This window comes from Nansenia antarctica (assembly GCF_963989245.1).
Source record: "Nansenia antarctica genome assembly, chromosome: 5".
NCBI classification, from domain to species: Eukaryota; Metazoa; Chordata; class Actinopteri; order Argentiniformes; family Microstomatidae; genus Nansenia; species Nansenia antarctica.
This window is the reverse complement of record NC_137690.1, coordinates 47,600,065-47,605,328: the sequence shown is the minus strand read 5'-3', so window position 1 is coordinate 47,605,328 and position 5,264 is coordinate 47,600,065.

Below are 5,264 nucleotides of genomic sequence, written 5' to 3'. Positions count from 1 at the left end.
TCCACTGTTCACCCAATACCCATCAATCCTCCAGAGAGGACTGAGAATCAAAGTCAGCTACTGTTCAAATCCCCCAGATGAGTCCATCAGAACAGAGAAATGACTGCCAGGCCAAACGAGCTCCATCAGTAGCCGCCTCCGGCTTCATCTATCTTCCTAACGGTTTGTTTTGGTTCCCGTTTTCTAATTCCCTTGTTGTTTCCATACTACATTTCTCCCCCCTGTTTAATGACTCCTGGTCTTCATCGTTGGGCCTGTTTACGGGTTTCCAGATCGCTTTCCAGCTCTGGTTTTGGGGGGGTTTTCATTGCAGTAACGTTTGCCGTGTACGTGGTTTGTATCAATGGCAGCTGATCTGCAGTGTGTTTGTTCATGGTGGTTCGAATGAAATGCCCTTGTGACCCTTACAAGTGACAGGTGGCTATCCTGGGATCATTTATTTTCGACCAATGCCTGCCCATGTGCACTCTCTTCATCACTTCATTATGTAGAGAAACACCTGCACACACACACACACACACACACATACACACACACACACACACACACACAGAATTGTACACTATTGTTCAACTACAGTGCTTTACATACAGAGTGAATTAGATAAGATTAGATTAGATTAGATCCAGAATCAACTGCCCACTGCCCTATCAACTCGCCCACATCACCACTACCTCCAATTACCTCAGGAACTCATTACATTACATTACATTACATTACATTATATTACATTTTTTTATTGGCCAGTTCAGACCAAAAACGAGACGAGAACATTTTAGAATGTCACAGAGAAAAACTCTGCAAACCACTTGCACCCAACGTTCTAGAACTGGGCAGTTCAGACCACAGATTAAAGAATAAAGATAATTCAGACCGCCGCAAGTGGCAACTGGACGTTCTAAAACGGTCTCGTCTCATCACGGATCATTGGTCTGAAACTGGCCTTAAGATGTCAGGAACTCATTATTAGTGAAGTATTAGTCAGTATTATACACATGCTAGCATTCACTGTGCAGCAGGTCAGGTAGCTGAACAGGTTCAACAGTTCAGTGGAACACAGACGAGCTTACCAATATCAAAACAAAACAAAATGGATTCTGCAGAGCGTCATGTAATTGAATTCCCAGAAGATGGGAATGAAACAGGACACAGAAGCTAACGGGAGATTACAAACCACCCATGATGGTTGGCATATACTTCATAGAGAGGATAGAAGGGAAGAGACAGGGAAACAATGAGAGAGAGAGAGAGAGAGAGAGAGAGAGAGAGAGAGGTAAAGAGAGAAAGAGGAGAGAGAGAGAGAGAGAGAGAGAGAGAGAGAGAGAGAGAGAGAGAGAGAGAGAGAGAGAGAGAGCTGAGGGAGATGACCATGTCTTTCTTTCTTTACCTCATTTCATTATTTCAACAACAGTGGTAGGCTATCCTGGTTTAGGAGGATATCCATCACGTCCAACTCCGACCATCTGGCTTTGTTTTGACTCGGACGAAAGAATAACACAAGCCTCATCCACCGCCCGCCTGACCCCTCTGAGCACCCCCATTACAGACTGCTACAACAACACAAGCCTGCGACCCTCAGAGCTGGGAAACACATATCAATCAAAAAGTCATCAGGCTATACTCGCTAGGAATCCTTAGCATTCCTTCCCTAGCATTAGCACCCCCCGCCCCAGATACAGCCTTGAATACATTGGAACAATTGTAATTTGCATAGATACCGACAGGCGAGATAGTCTGTGAAATAGTTTTATTTTCCCGCCGAGGCAAGGTCAATGTCAAAGCAGCAGATAGACCTTGAGGTATATCACTCAAAGAGCTTCTCAAGCAAGGTGAAAGAATTCTTGAATTTCCACTTTTAGATGAAGCCTAGCTTAGCTGCAGTCCCATGGTATCCTGCTAGCTGTAGAGGGGAGCGTGTCTATGTTCCCACAGCCCTATGTTCCCACAGCCCTATCATAACCCTAACCCTAACCTGACTCTAACCCTAACCCTAACCCTAACCCTAATCATACACTGGACTTCTTCAGGTCCCATGCAAGCAGCCCGCCAAGACATACAGTAGGCCTACAGAGATTCCCGCCTTTACAGTATGAATACTTGAAATGTGGGAACATAGGGCTGTGGGAACATAGGGGTGACCCCCTGTAGAGCTACCCATATTTAGCGTTAGCTGATAGACCTGCCTCAGAAACCTGGATCCCTAGGTGATCTGCAGTATGCTGGTATCCTGGTGGAGGCCCAGGGTTCAACCTCAATCTCACTCGACGACGGCTTCCCACAGATAAAGACCGTTGGTGTTGTCAGAAGGAGATACATCTGTTTAACTGGCTTGGATGGATGTAGCATTCCTGTTGGATTCATACTGACTTACAGATGTAGAGATAGTCATCGGACTTGCCAGGCCTTGACTGACTGACTGACTGTCTGACTGACTGACTGATTGACTGACTGACTGACTGAGAGACTGACTGACTGACTGACTGCCCATCTGACTGACTGACTGACTGACCGACTGACTGACTGACTAACTGACTGACTGACTGACTGACTGACTGACCGACTGACTGACTGACCGACTGACTGACTGACTGACCGACTGACTCACTGCGACTGACCGACTGACTGACTGACTGACTGAGAGACTGACTGACTGACTGACTGACTGCCCATCTGACCTGACTGGCTGGCTGACTGACTGACTGACTGACTGCCCATCTGACCTGACTGGCTGGCTGACTGACTGACTGACTGACTGGCTGACTGACTGACTGACCAACTGACTGACTGACTGAGAGACTGACTGACTGACTGACTGACTGACTGACTTACTGACTGACTGACTGACTCACTGACTGACTGCCCATCTGACTGACTGACTGACTGACTGACTGACTGCCCGACTGACTGACTGACTGCCCATCTGACTGACTGACTGACTGACTGACTGCCCATCTGACTAACTGACTGACTGACTGACTGACTGACTGCCTGTCTGACTGACTGAATTGAATGACTGACCAACTGACCAACTGACTGACTGCCCATCTGACTGACTGACTAACTGACTGACTGACTGACTGACTGACTGACCAACTGACCAACTGACTGACTGACTGACTGACTGACTGAGAGACTGACTGACTGACTGACTGAGAGACTGACTGACTGCCCGTATGACTGACTGACCAACTGACTGACTGACTGCCCATCTGACTGACTGACTGACTGACTGACTGACTGCCCATCTGACTGACTGACTGACTGACTGACTGCCCATCTGACTGACTGACTGCCTATCTGACTGACTGACTGCCCATCTGACTGAAAAAAACATAATCTGACTGCCTGAAACTGCCACAAATCATTGTTCTAGGTTGTCCCTTTGGACTACAACACAGCTACAGACTGAGATAACTTCATAGATTTAATTGAAACATTCGCAGAGGGTAAAAACTCCTGAGGAGATCAATCATCTTGTTTGAGAGGGCTTGAAAGAGTCGAGAGTGGTGTTCCCCTTTATCAAACACTTGGACGGTGTTTCTTTCGGTTAAGCCAAGCTTTCAGCATGTGGCTGGCTCGGCCACAGAGCTTCACACATGCAGCCTCTATAAGCGGTGGAATGAGAACGGTGATAACGATGCTGGACGACGCTCTGAATGTCAGGAGAGGCTTCGCTGTCGTTGTTATTGTTATTGTTGTTGTTATTGTTGTAATTGTAGTTGTTGTTATTGTGGCTGTTGTTGTTATAATTGTTGTTGTTGTTATTGTGGCTGTTGTTGTTGTTATTGTTGTTGTTGTTGCTGTTGCTGTTGTTGCTGTTGCTGTTGTTGTTGTTGTTGACGTTGTCGTTGCTGTTGCTGTTGTTGTTGTTGCTGTTGTTGTTGACGTTGTTGATGTTTTTGTTGTTGTTGTTGTTATCATTGTTGTTGTTGTTATTTTGGCTGTTGTTGTTGTTATTGTTGTTGCTGTTGCTGTTGCTGTTGTTGTTGCTGTTGTTGTTGTTGTTGACGTTGTCGTTGCTGTTGCTGTTGTTGTTGTTGCTGTTGTCGTTGTTGTTGTTATCGCCGTCATTGTTATTTGAGCCCCTGCAGTTGTTGGAGCACCCTCATGCCTCACATCTGAGGGGCAGGGGGGGAGGGGGTAGGGGGGGATTGGGTGAGAGGGGGGAGTCTATTAAACTCAGGTGTGAATTAAAATAGGTATAAAATAGGGTATAAAATAGTCTGTTTGTGTTATTAATAGCAGATTAAACCTAACTAGTTCAAAACAGATTTCTCAGTTCACAGGCCAAAATGCATTATGTTGTTTTGCTCACTGTTAAGTAGGGGAATTCTTCTTCCTTTGACCGTTTATAGAATGGACTGACTTATATAGCGCCTTATTCCAAAGCGCTTTACAATGGACTCTCATTCACCCAGTCACACACACATTCACACACCAATGGCGGTAAGCTACCATGCAAGGCGCCGGCCCTCTCATTGGGAGCAATTTGTGTTTCAGTGTCTTATCCAAGAACACCTCGTCACATGGAGCCGGGGATCGAACCACCGAACTTGCGATCATTAGACGCTGACTCTATCTCCTGAGCCACAGCCACCCCCTATCATAGATTTAAAGATCAAATGGCATATTTCACCTCATCTCTCTCATTTCAACTCACCTCGTCCTCTGTGGCTCAGTTGGTAGAGCATGGTGCTAACAATGTTTAGGTTGTGGGTTTGAGTCCCACCGGGACTGTATATGCTGAAAGATACATACACTCACTGCAATGTAAGTAACTTCTGATAAAAGCTTATGGCATATGAGACAGCAGCTGGTGAAAGCGGCAACCAATGAAAATGTTAAATAAATGTCAACGTTGTTGAAAATCAATGACACACTCGCTAGTCAAGGCAAAACATTGCAATGCAATGGATTCGGTGAGTAATCCCCACTACTCTACACTAACTAAGTAGTAGTGGGGATTACTCACCAAATCCATTGCATTGCAATATTTTGGCTTGACTAGCGAGTGTGTCGTTGATTTTCAACAACGTTGACATTTATTTACATTTTTCAGAATAAAAGTCTGAACATTTGGTCAGTTGCCGACTTGTTCCCGCTTTCACCAGCTGCTGTCACGTATATAAGTTGTTTCAATCAGCCAACAAAGGTAAACAAGAGAGGATACTTAATACTTTTTTTCTTACAATAATTTTTGAGAATCTTCCTCAAAGATGGCAGGTCTAACAGGAAGTAGGACCTCTGGTCTCTGCCCAGGACAG